At 38.6% G+C, this 14,340-nt stretch overlaps 1 protein-coding gene across 8 annotated transcripts in view; it reads right to left on the bottom strand.

Moving 5' to 3' along the window:
- Positions 1-14,340, bottom strand: part of sez6l (seizure related 6 homolog (mouse)-like) — a 111,614-nt gene that overhangs the window by 64,195 nt on the left and 33,079 nt on the right. The window lies entirely within an intron of this gene.

Genomic DNA, 14,340 nt, shown 5'->3' with positions numbered 1-14,340 from the left:
GGAATCAATAAGGAATCGAATAGATAAGTTATATCAATAATGAAACTGGAATCTCACTAGATTACAGCAGCAATTCTGAATTCTTTGAGAGATATTTTAGTTGCACCTGAGTGGTCATCACTACACACTTTCTTTTGGTTCTATCATTTGTGATTATTTGATTATTATTTGATCCTCCACTGCATTTGTAAATTTGCTCATTACAGAGAAATGAATAGGCTCTACTTTTATGATAATTTTATTTTAATGGAGAGAGACGAAATTTACAGAAAAAAATGATAAATATTTGATCTACTTCAACACAGCCAGAATTGTGGTTCCCACAGATTGGCGGTGTGCCCATGTGGCACACATATTATAGCCAATCAATCCATTTCAGATGCTCCTAACCTCAACTCATAAAGCACACCTGTCCATAGAATCATTTTTTTTCCATTCCATGTTTTCTATCACCATGGATGAGACCAAAGAGGATATCAAAGGTCAACGATGTCAAAGGACGTCAGAGACAAGAGACAGCACACGGCTGGAATGGGTTGCAAGACCATCAGCAAGAAACATGGTGAGACGGGAACAACTGTTGGTGGAACCAACTGGAAATAGAAGAAAGGTAAATTGAACATCAATTGTTCTTGGTCCGTAGCTCCATGAAAGATTTTTCATGATGGTCATGAAAACGTTGGTGGATCAGAATAAAACTACATGGGAGGAACTTGTTAATCATCTGAAGGCAGATAGGACCACAGTAACCACGAATACAATTGGTAACACCCTGGTCAAGAAGACACATGTACAGGCCCATCTCAAGTTTGCCAGTGAATATTTAAATGATTCTATGCTGTGGTCAGATGAAACCAAAATCGAGCTCTTTGGCATCAACTCGATCTGCTGTCTTTGGAGCAAGAGAAATGCTGAGCATGATCCAAAGAACACCATCCTCACAATGACTTACATGCAATGTTGTAAATCATAGAGTTTCTTTTTATAAACAGAGTGCATTTCATAAAACAACACTTCAGTAATTCCTTAGAGCTGCAACAAATTGGTTGGGCAAATTAACTGATTTATAAATGCTAATCAGTCAGCTATCATTAACGTTAGGGGCCACACATTCACAATAACATAGCTCAAAAAATGTTTCAAGGTACTTTTTAGTTCAACATTGAATAAATATTAAAACATATTAAAGATTTATCTACTATATCCGTCAAAAAATGTACTTAATAATACATTTTTAAACGTGCTGTATGTTTAGTTTTGCTTCCCGTCCGGCATCATGTTCATTTGTGTCAGCTGTGTTTCCCATGTGTTTCCACTTCCCTCATTACCCTTCTGTATATTCAGAGTAAGTCCTTGCTTCTCTTGGTTCATTATTGGGTTGTATGTTCAGGTTAAAGAAGTAGAAAAGAAGACAACAGCAACAGAAAAGAGAGAGGGTGAGATGACGTGAGTGTTTGATGATCTGGTTCTATGATAAAAAGAACCAGATCTTCTTTGAGATTTTATTATAGAAACTTGCAGAGTCCATTTCATAAAGATGCATCCAAACATGAAGCTGAAGCTTCTTTTCTCTCTGGTGCTATAAGATGACAGACACAAAACCTGATTTTAGTATTGGTTTAATTCTGTATAAATTCTATCATTTCAGTATGCTGATATTGTGCTTAACCTTGAATGTTTCATGTTCTTTAAAAAAAAAAAGAATCAAATAATCTGCCGAATAAATAATACTAATAAAACTGTATGACTTTGCAAATTCAGTATATGGGCAGTTTGAATTTTTAAAAAGTTTACAAGCCTCATAAGTACTGTGATGCTTTGAACCATCGTGGTTGCTCACAGAGTTAAATGAATTAAATGTGATACTTATACTGAAGGTTAGTACTTTCTATTAAAGCTAAAATGGTAATAAATAATGGTAATAATGTGGAAATGATGCTATAGGGGCCATATATATTATATATTATTTTGCCCATAAGACAAACCAAGTAGTAATACTAGTGTAATACCTTGGTAACAACATGATAACCTGCTATCAATAAGAAGGAAAAAATTAAGCAATCCAGTGTTAACAGTTTAGGTTAGGAGGTTGGAGGTGTGGTGTACTCATAAGCTATCTATCCCCAGTGAATTTTGTACTGCTTTATTTCTAATGGTAGGCATAAAACATTCCTGTGTGTTACAATATGTTATTTCGGTGACAAAAGGAAAAGGATTAATTAAATATTTCACTTCATACACAACTGATAATAATGCTTTTTTTTTAATCAAGATAATCTGTGTCTGAAATTGGTGCTCAAAGAATTGCCAATTAAATTTTACTTGCTACAACATTTTGTTATGCCAACACGTGGCTTAGTGCTACTTGCTACAGGGGAGGCTGGATCTTTAGATGGTTTGAGGTTTTAGTAAATATTTTTTACTACATTATGTAATACCTCGGTATCATTCAGATATAAAATATGCTGTGAAAGACAGACCTCTACACCTCTATGCAAATCTAATGTTTTCTTATGTATTACATTACTCTTTTAAACTTTTCAAAAACTGTTTTAAAGTGGAAATGAAACACAAATTACTAACACTAATGCTAATTTTGATTGTGGAGCCCATGGACACCTCCAAAAAACCAACGTAGATGCAACACTGTCTGTATAGCTGGATTTAAGAAATAAGTGCTTAAAGCTTTAAAAACATGTTTAGCATCATATTCTGTCAGTACAGAACATTGGTTGGTTGGTTGTGGTCAACAGACTTGAATCACCAGACCGACAAGCTGGAGTCCAACACTCCAGACTTTGCAGGGTTTTTTTTGTTTTGTTTTGTTTGTTTTTTTTCCATCACACACATCAACCTATTTTCCCTGCAGACATGTTGATGGGACTCCAGAATGTGCTTCATAGTAATGTTTGTGGTGTGATGTGCATGTAGTGGGCTGTTATATGTAAACTGTTTGGATGTGCTTGTGAAGAGAAAGATTATTTTACTGCATAAAATAGCACTGATTGCATCAGCTGATTGCCACTGCTCGGTACACAAAGCCAGATGAGGAAAAATAAAATTTTCTGATTCCAGCTGGTCGGTCCAGTGAACCACCTGTCACTTGACTCAGACAGGCTTTCCTCCGCACTGTCCTTATCTATAAAGTGCTTTGCAAACCCAGATTTTCCCGTTTCAGTGCAGCTAGCCAAAAAACGAGGAACCGCTTACTGCATAAGACAGAGTAAGAGTTGAGAGTATATGCTCGGGTGTAACAGAACTCATTGTTGCAGCCAGGGACAGCACAAAAATGTACCTATTAAACTGACTTTTAGTTGTAGTGTCCTTATTCTCCCCCAGAGTTATTGGTTCTGGTATTAGGTAGCTAAAAAAAAAATAACCTAAGTCTGCAACCAACCAACCTGGTAACATTCTAACAGAAGATGCAGCTAAATATGTTTTTAAAACTGTTGGGTTTGATTTTTATTTGGGATTAATTGAGTCTTTAGTTTCTTACTGATTGGACAATTACTTAGAAACCTTCACATATATCAGTATAAAGGAATGTGCAGGGGCAGCAGTAGACACGATAACTGGTGACTGATATCTCTCATGGCCACCTCTTAGCTCAGGGCCTGCAAAATAAGCAGCATCTCCCCACCAGTTTTAACCGGTTAGATAGATGTTGCCACGGGGGTTACTCTCTTTTGGGAAGACGCCATACAGCTAACTGTTTTACACACTGTGGTTTTCTAAACAAAAGGGATCCGATACTTTTTACTCATTTAATGCTGGCTTAAATAATAATTGAAGAAAGAAGTGTTTTAGTGGTGATTCCTCAAGGTGGATAAACAAACACGCTGTCAAAGTGGAGACCCTGATGTGATCCACTGAGGATAAGTTGGACCACACCAAGGAGTGGACATTTCCAGCAGAACCCTTTAAAACTCACAAGACGTCTCAGATCTGATAACGTAAGCAGAAGCCTGCTGTTTATGAACCGAAATTCTGAACTGAAATTCTGTGTAAAGTGTAAAGGAAGTGGAGGGCAGAATTCGCAAAGATAGTGAAAAGAAAAAACAAAAATAATAAATTTTATAGAACCATATTGGCTGTTTGACAGTAGCATTAACTGATTAAAATGAATTACAATTAAGAATTAATTAAACAGGTAGTGACAACCTGAGCAGAAATCATCATGGAAAAATTTAATTAAATTAGATATTAATTAAACAGGTAGTTGACGATCTGAGCAAATATCGTTGCTAGAATTTATTAAAATTAATAATTCAAATAGATAGGCGATGACTCAAGCAAAATCGCCGGGAGAATTATTCAATATAAACAGGTGGGCTAACAACCTGAGCAAATCCATTGGGAAAATCAAGAAAGCAAATATTCTAAAATGTAAATGTGATATTCTGGGATCCCAGATAATTGTAGATTACTTAGAAACTGTGACATTAAACGAGAAAATAATTCTAGAGAGTGCATGCCTGTGGCTGGTGGCTGGGAGTGTGTGATATTAAGTGAAGGCTGTGGATTGTGAGACTGTGTGGGGATTTAAAGCGACTGGTAGTTACTAACGGTGTTTCAGCTAAGTTAACAGACAGTTTGTTGACACCTCACGGTGTCAACGGGCTGTCTGGCTGCGGAAACCTCACGGTGACAACTGAAGCAGCTGATTGGGTCAATTGCTGGTTGCTTGTTATGTCATACAAACAGACCAGCTCTTAAGGGGAGATTGATAGTTGCAATAAACTGTGTGGGAGCATGATTTTGAGTGTCCTGAATAAAGTTATGCAAACTCTGTGAAAGAGTGATTAGAGTGTGACATGAGAGAGGACTAGCTGCCCTGACAAGGGTGCAGATAGGGAATTGTCAAACTGGAGGGCAGAGGGTGATACTACAGGTCACGAGCAGCCCCCAGGGAACACAAAATAAATAAAATTAAGTAGAATAAAGTAGAATAAATAAATATAAAAATGATACTAAAAGGGGTTTCTGGGGTTAAAATGGAAAAAGTCCAATTTTTTCTTTTTGGAGGAAAAAAAGGAGAAACAAAATACTATTTATAGATGAACAATAATAAAGGTATAAATAAAGAATAGGAATAAAAAGTAACAATATATGAAACTGAAGGTGAAGTATTAAAGAAAAATTCTTGAGAGAAGTAAAAGATGAATAAGAAGATGAAGAGAAGTGGAAAAAAAATGGGGAGAAGTAGTTTAATGTCCGAAGAGGTTCTTTCTTGCCAGAAAAAATAAAAGAGAATCAGAGAGGAAAAGTGTTAATAAGCAGTGATGAAAAATGATATTAAATAAATGTGTCACTGTATCAGTAGCAGGTGAACCTCGACCTGGATCGATCTCTTCCACGAGCACAGAGGCCGGAGCAAAATGACAGATCAACATCATTAACATAGAGGTCAGTGGCCACTCTTTCAATTATGATGATGTACACATCCTGGACAGGGAGGAACACTGGTTTGAGCGGGGAGTCAACGAGGCCATTTATGTGAAAAGGGAAAGACCATCTCTAAATCGAGGAGGGGGCCTAAGGGTACAGCTTTCACCATCTTACAATGCTGTGATTGAAGCCATTCCCCAAGTCTCTGTGAATGGAACTCATGACAATTAATCAATATTTTTTGATCAATAAACAATTATCTTTGATCAATGAGCTTTGATCAGTGGTTGTTGATCAATAGTCATGACAAATTGCATATTAATGATCAAGGAACTGACCTAACAGCCCATTGTTCATTCAGTGGGCTAGGTTCACTTATTGTGCCAATGTACTGTTTATAAGATTGGGGAAACCTGCAGTCAGCTGAGACTAAAGAAGTCACTTGGATGAGTGATGAAGTGTTTCTCCCACTGAAAACGCTACGTCCAGATATACAGAATCAACCTTTTCGGAGAAATACACCCAGGCTGAGTTTTTGGCTAAATATTTCACAGCTTCACCTCCATGTACATCTTATCCTAAAAAACAAGCTTCAAGGACAACTAACCTCTCTCTGAAGACAAAATAAAGTTCCAGAGCAACTTCATATTTAAAGTTGATGTTGTGTTAAATTTTGTTCATGGTGAATATCAGTTTCCACTTAACTATAACTCTGAAAAAAACAGTCAATTTTTGGTTTTTTTCCACTTTAAACTGTTGTTCCATTGTATTAACAATACAATAATGTAAAATGACTGCCAGATATTGAAAGCCGAGGTTATTCTGAAAAAAGGGGCGAAAGCATTTACTTGTGGTATGATTTCACGCCCTTTTACAGCCAAAATGACCAAATAAGTCCAAATAAGTCCATACTGACCAAGTATGATACTTGGTCAGTAAAGTGTTGGGAGACCACCAGCATATACAAACACCATCATGGATGGCGACATGCTCTCTCAATCACAAGATGGGAGTTGGAAGGTTCACCTGCAATATCACTGTGTGTGAATGGAGCTGGAAAGACTTTTAGATTTGCCACACATGGAGTAAAAGTTTCAATGGAAGGAACTGAGAAAAACAAGACAAAGTTGAAGAAAAACTGCCCACAGGACTGCTGATAATACACACAACTATGAACTGCTGCAGGATGTGGGAGAGGCAGACAGAAGTGGCGAGAAGAAAGAAGAATATATTAAGGAGGGAGAATAGAACATGGAGGAACAATGAAACTGCTTTTAGTGTGGGGACGCATGAAAATCGGGTTAAGGAAAAACTGAGGCCGACTGACTTGGAGTGGAGGTTGAGAAATGGTCCTAAGTAGAGCTGGGCGATATATCGAGTTTTTTAAAAATATCGATATATTTTTATACGAGATATAAGATGTGACAATATCCTGTATATCGATATAGTCTATGTTACGTTATAATTATAGTTGCGGAGCCGCAAGTTTGCCTTTCTTTCGTCCACTTTTGTCTTTACGCAACGTTACTCGACCTCGCCTCTCCTTCACTGAACACAACTCCCCCTCCTCCCCCATCGCTTCACCTGCAGGCAGCGACAAGATGGACACGGCAAATCTCCGTTAATGAGTTACTGCGCATCGCCCCGTGCGTGGGGCTGGACGGCGTCAACGTGTTAACGAGCTAGCCACGCTAACGAGCTAGCCACGCTAACGCCATGCACGGCCTGAAATCCTTTCATCTTCTCAAAAGTTGACTGCGCGCCTTTTGTATGAATTCTGGTTGTGCTTGATGACCGCGAACCGATTTTATGTGATACACAGCGCTCAGCAATCTGTCAAAAAATGTTTTAGTTCGACTTTGGTAAGCTACGGAGCTGCACCGCTTGATGGATTGTCGTAGCATTACGGCTACCGAGGAGCCTCGCGGAGTAATACATACTGTGCTTCAACTTAATATTCCCGTATTGTGTGTATAAGGACCATAAATGGCACCTGTCCAGAGACATGGTTATGAAGCGGATTTCAAACTCCAGGCTGTCAGTCACGCAGTAGAAGTTGGGAACAGAGCAGCTGTGAAATCTGTCTGTTATTATGCTCAGCGTCTTTTAGTTTACATTTTGACTGCACAATTGTGAGCTCTTTGTTATGCACAAAACAACATAGTTTTCTTTTATTTATAGAGCATCATTATTTAATAAATGCTCATAATTTATTTTTGAGTAGTTTTTTTCATGTACGTCTATGCTGTATGTTAATAAAAGTGCCTGTGTGACATCTGGGACACAGCTTTGACTAAGAACTCTCTTTTTGTTCTTACTTTATGGCTTTAAAAAAATATCGAGATATATATCTTATATCGCCATCCAGCTACAAAATATCGAGATATGAATTTTGGGTCATATCGCCCAGCTCTAGTCCTAAGCATTGCAACAAAAGTTAAAAGATGAAAATAAGGCAAACAGAGAATGCATTACCCGCCTACTAACACACACACACACACACAATGAAGACCAGCTTACACTCACAAACATGCCCATATCTCTCATTACTGCTAAAATCGGAAAACTTGACACTTGCTATCAAATGCTGAGTTCATCCACTGCTGACAGACACCAGTTAACCTGTTGTCCTGCAGCCTGGAGAATTAACTTTTTAATAGCCTGGTGCTACCAACCAGTGATGAGTCAATAAATTTAGTGGTAATATATTAAAATCGTAAGATGACTGAACTGAACAACAATTTGACAAATGACTGAACAACACAACAGTTCAGTCTGTTCAGTCTGATCCTTTCCTTCATACAATATGAATGCACAAATGAGATGGTGTCACCTCTTTTTCGCTCTTTCCCTCTGTGCTCTGTTTGTGCACAGGCTCACACAGAACTCAGCAGCGAACCCCCTCTCGCCCTCTCCCCAGCGAAACATCCAATCACTGTTAGTATGCAAATGACCCAGTATTAGGTTTCTCAGTAGGCAGAGCAGAGCAAAATCTCTGTTTTCAAACAACTAAAAAATACAACTATATTTGTACAGTAAATGGTAGACTAGTCCATTGTTCTTCTCACAGTATCAGTCTGGTAGAGACAAAACATCCATCCATCCATCCATCCATTTTCGTCTGCTTATCCGGGGCCGGGTCACGGGGGCAGCAGCCCAAGCAGAGAAGCCCAGACCTCCCTCTCCCCAGCCACCTCCTCCAGCTTGTCCGGGAGAACATCAAAGCGTTCCCAGGCCAGCCAAGAGATATAATCTCCCCAGCGTGTCCTGGGTCTGCCTCGGGGCCTCCTCCCAGTGGGACATGCCCAGAAAACCTCACCCCAGGAGGCGTCCAGGAGGCATCCTTGTCAGATGCCCGAACCACCTCAACTGGCTCCTTTCGATGTGGAGGAGCAGCGGCTCTACTCTGAGCCCCTCCCGAATGGCCGAACTTCTCACCCTATCTCTAAGGGAGAGGCCAGACACCCTTCGGAGGAAGCCCATTTCCGCCGCTTGTATCTGCGATCTCGTTCTTTCGGTCACTACCCACAGCTCGTGACCATAGCTGAAGGTAGGGACGTAGATCGACCGGTAAATTGAGAGCTTCGCTTTTACACTCAGCTCTCTCTTCACCACAACAGACTGACACAGTGTCCGCATCACTGCGGCCGCTGCACCAATCCGTCTGTTGATCTCTCGCTCCCTTCTCCCTCTCCTTGCAAAACAAAAACGTTTAAAATAAGACAAAAAAAAGAAGAAAAAGTTAAAATGTTCTGTTCTAAATCTGTTGTGTTCTACAAATTAATTTGAGAATTGTAGGAAAAGACATGGTGAATAGTTTTTTTGTTTGTTTTTTTAAAATTACTATACCAACCCTTTTTAATTTTGTAAATGGCTATATTTAGAGGTCTTATTTTATTTTTACATGCAAATTTATTTGAATTAGGCTATCCAATTAAGATAAATTGTATGTTGTTGGTTGTAAAGATCTGGATGGATTTTTTTTTAATTATTCTTTTTTTTTTTAATTCTATTTTTCAGTTTTATTTTTCAAGACTTGGTGAATTCACTTTTTTTTTATAACTTGGCCTAGTCTTTTTAGTTTTGTTAATACTGGCAATAGTGAGAAGTGTTATTGTTGGGTTCGTATATATATGACATAGGTCATCCAGTTAAGGTAAATGTCATGTTTTTAGTTGTTATAATCTGATGAGGAATATTTTATTTTATTTTGTGTTGTTTAAATTTTCGGTTTTCCCCCTGAAGGATTGCCACCATTACATGGTCTGCTTCTGGTGGTCTAAGAGCTAGACCATCAGAAGCTTAGCCTTCATGTGGGACATCCAAGTTGGTCAGGTCTTAGGGTAGAGGCCTGACAAACTGCAATCCAATTACATGACAAAAACAGTTATGCAGAGCATGCCACCACCAGCCCACCCCTTTCCCGCTTCCGTTGCCACCATTTGCCCCATTTACATTTCTGTCTGCCCCTCATATATGCCTGTCTAGAACTGCCCACCATGAATCAGAATATTTCTATTGTCACTGTAACAAGCACAATGAAATTAAGTACAGTCCCTGCAGTGTCAAGAGAAGAAAGTTTAAAAATGATTACAAAAGAAGGCTAAAAAAGATGTAGAACACAGTCATTCTGTAATAATAAGTAGAGCTTTATTGCACAGAAACACTAATGCACAGAATATCACAGGATGTCATCCAATGCACCGTATTTGTCAGGCTGAAATGTAGGTGATTAGTTGTAATTCAAAGCCCCAACAGCTACAGGATAGAAATTGCTATCTGTCTAGTATTTGTTTTCATGCTCTTGTATCTTTTGCCTGATGACAGCAGTTCGAACAGATTATGGGCAGGGTGTGAGGAGTCTTTTATGATATTGACATTATGATATTTATGACAACCACAATAACTTCATTTCTTAACACAGATTTACAGGCCAAGAGTAAAGCTACCCCAAATGAGAAGCCCTGATGTTGCCCAAAAGACAATATACCTAACTTTTTTTTTCTCCTAATTATGACAAATTGACACATGGGAAGGCCCAATGTGTCAAAAGGAGGGATGATACAACAAATACAACCTACATAAGAAAAGGAATTCTAGATTACTATAAAAATGTTTTGCCATTTTTCTATAAGCTGTGTAACTGTATGCCCAGATAAGCCTTTTGATAATCTATAAATAGGCTTAAGGGAACTCAAACGATGGAAAGGTAAAAATATTGCTTTGTGATTGTTGTTTCTAAAATGTGTCGAAATTTTCCCTTATAGTAAAATATATAGGTGCAGTCCTCCTCCAAAAAAAGCTCCAACTCAGTGACATGGAGAGCAAGGCTCTGGGGTTCAGTTTTTGTTTTTGTTTTTTGTTTTGGTGGTTATTGGTGTGACACTTCTAATCGTTTTACAAATGAGAAACAACCAAGTATCACAAACACAGGAAAGGTGTACATAAATTGCTGAATTTCAAGCTCTTCTCGAGTCCTGATTTTATCAAAAATAACTATAGTAATTAGAGTATGCAAATTTTACAGCTACTTCACTAACAAATTACTTGCACACATTCTGTATACCAGCTAGACTCCTTAATATGGTAATGCCAGTTCCTGACCCCTCAGAAATCTGAGCATCAAAACCCTCCCTTCTCCTCCTCACCAAATCCCCAATTCCTCATTTCCCTAGAAAATATAACAATTACAGCTGTGAGGTCCTTTGTGAATTCTAAAACTCTAAAAATAGAATTCTGTGGTCTGTCTGAAGGTCCTCAGTCATCAAGATGATCGTAGTCTAAGGAGCTTGGAAAGACAAGTGTCTGAACTTTAAGTTTCTAGAAGACAATTCACCTCTCATCCGAGAAGCTTCTTTAGCTCTAAGAGAAATTGTGGAGAGTTCCACATTTTTAAGCCATGTTGGGAGTCTCCCTAAGAGGGTCGTGGACACAGGAGCCAAAGTGTAAAAACGAATGCGGGTAACAACCAGCCAAGGTTTCAGGTGAACCCACTGTCTTGCCCCAGACAGTTGGTGTCGTAACTGTCTGCCGTGTCATTCTGGCTTAGAGGGAACGGTTTCTGCCCAGTGTTGTAGGTCCTGATTACTCCGGGTTTGTGTTCCAGACGGTGGTGGGAGTCAAGTAGGTTGGTCTGTGTGTGGGGGGGCTTCCAGTAAAAGTCTGGTCATTTCACTTAATCGAGATTTTGGACTAGGCCACAGACATGACCTGGGCCACCAGGTATGCATATGGCCAAATGGCCTTCTCCCCACCGGTTTTAACTAGTGAGATAGATGCTCATAGAAAACGCTGGACTGCCAGGGGGGTTACTCTTTTTTGGGGAGATGCACTGCAGCTAACTGTTTTACACACTGTGGTTTTCTAAACAAAAGGGATCCGATACTTTTTACTCATTTAATGCTGGCTTAAATAATAAATAACTGAGGAAATAACTTTTACTGGTGATTCCCCAAAGTGGATACGCTGTCAACACTTTAACTTTAAGCACTTATTTCCTAAATGCAGCTACACAGACAGAGTTACATCTATGACAGAGATCAGGACAGATCATCCATCAGGACAAATGTTACATCTTCTGGTGGTCTTATTGGCATTTTGGCCCACCGAAAAAGTCAACTTGAGCAGCTATAACACAGAAACAGGAGTGAGTTGATTGACCTCACAGTACACACATCACACCCAAGCAACAGTTCATAACAACAGTCAAAACAAGGTGTGTTATAAACTACAATATTAGCAAGAAAACCCCAGTGATCAGCTGATCAGCAAACACTTGGAAATATTGGGAAAGAAGAACTCCTTTTTAACAGGACCAGAACCCATTTCAGTAAACAGCAGCCACCTGCTGCGACCAGGTGGGAGGGAGGGATAGAGAAGAAAAAAATAAGGAGAATTAAAACACCACAAACAACAAACACAGCAACACATTAAAAACAGGGAAAAGAAGACAGAAATAAATGAGATGCCATAGTGGAAAAGAAGACCTCCCTGAATAATTCATAATCTCCCAGCAGCCTGAGCCTGTCGCAGAAAAATTAAGGAATGGGGTGGGATCAGCAGATCAAATTCTAACTATAAACTTTATCAAAAAAGGAACACTTGAAGCCTAATTTTGAAAGTAGAATGGGTTTCTGGCTCTAAACTTCAACTGGGTCGTCGTTCTGGGCCAGGAACAGACATGAGCTTTTCACAAAAGTTTTTCTCACACTGAGTGACTCAAGGGATTTGCAAAAAGTTTATCTACTAGTGAGAGTGCTAAATAGTGCTGATTGACACATGACCTGGTAGTAAATGCATTAGAAGATTACCCAGGCAACCAGAGCTTGGAATCTTCAGAATCAAATTGATAACATGGCAAAGCGTGTAATAGCTACAACAGTCCACCATGTCCATTTCACTTTTGGCCTCTAAAATCGTGAAATTGTAAATGATAATATGTTTAAAGACATAAAATTGCTATTAAGTATGAAATACATTCCATGGTCCTTCTTTTGCAGAAACGATTAAGCTAGGTGGCTAATATGTATTTACTTGTAAATTCAGTAATATCTGTTTAAATGCTTTCCTATGATCAATTTAACCTCCTAGGACCTGGCGTCCACATATGTGGACATCACATTTTGGGTTATTTAGACCAAAATACTCAATTTTGCCCTACAAGGGCCTGATATCCACTTACGAGGACATTGTACTGCTACTGTTCAATCGAAATTGTAGACGAATATCCTCATATGTGGCTCTCAATTTTTACATTTTTACATCAGGTGCCAATATGCCCAAATATCAAAGAGAAATTAAAAATGCATGCCATGGAAGAGGTCTTAGGAGGTTAACGTTGACTTGAAATAAAGGAGCGCCCTCTACTGGTACTGCTGCTTACTGCAGCTTCTACATGGGGCTCAATTTTATGCTTTGGAAAAGCAAAGTGTAAAATGAACATGGTAAAACAGCATGTCTATTACACACTTTGCCATGATACTGGGTTCAAAGCAATGCTGCTTAAGACATCTGTAAAATGCCTAAAGATGGTCAAAGATGGTCAAGTTGTAGGAAAGAAGGTGAAAATAAAAAATAAATATCCAAAGATGCAGCTAAATGCTATCTAAAATGCATACATAACATGCATGCATGCATGAAAGCATGCATTGGCTAGTTTTCAGTTTCAGAGAATAACTGTGTGCATATTTTTTGGGATTTTGCTTTATGTTTGGAAATAAAGGTATTCGTTTGAAATTTTGTAACTCATTTCTGAAAGAGTGCAGGCTAATAGTTTTATTTTTCTGGTGTTATACACTAGTATGAACTATGACTATACTAAACTCGGATTGACACAGGCTTATCTCTTAGCCCTGAAGAACATAGTGGACATATTTTAGTGCTTTACGAGTATCCATATGCAATGTACACATAATAAAATGGGGGGGGGGGGTTCCAATAACAATCATACTTCTTCAGAAACCTATTGAATGAATTCATAGAACATCTTTGATATGTGCTTGACCCTGGTAAAATACGAATCAACACACTAGAGTCAATGGAAAATGTTACAGCATAGAATAAATGAGTCTCTAAGTGGGGAAAGTAAGAATTACTGGATGTATAGTTTGAGTGAAGAGACTGTGTACCTTCTGTCTGACTTGTCTTCACAGCTTGAGATGAAAAATAGATTAAATACCACACTGAGACAAATAAAGGAAACAAATCTAACAACAGATCTTTTTGGTGTGACTGGACTGCATGGTAAAATAAGAGCTGCCATACAATCACAATGGAAATGCACTATAATGGTTCTGCTGTCTGTGAGAGTGTGTTTCTAAATCACATTCATGATATGATTAAAAGAAAATAAAAGTGGAAAACAGAATTGTGGTAAAATGTCTTTTGAACCACCAGCTTCTTTCAAGTAACAGCACAGACTCCACCTTTTCAGGAAGTCCTTAATTGTCCTCC

The sequence above is a fragment of the Oreochromis niloticus genome, linkage group LG7 (assembly GCF_001858045.2).
Source record: "Oreochromis niloticus isolate F11D_XX linkage group LG7, O_niloticus_UMD_NMBU, whole genome shotgun sequence".
In the NCBI taxonomy this organism is placed as follows: domain Eukaryota; kingdom Metazoa; phylum Chordata; class Actinopteri; order Cichliformes; family Cichlidae; genus Oreochromis; species Oreochromis niloticus.
The sequence above is the reverse complement of the archived record's forward strand: the minus strand, read 5'-3'. Positions and strand labels throughout refer to the sequence as shown.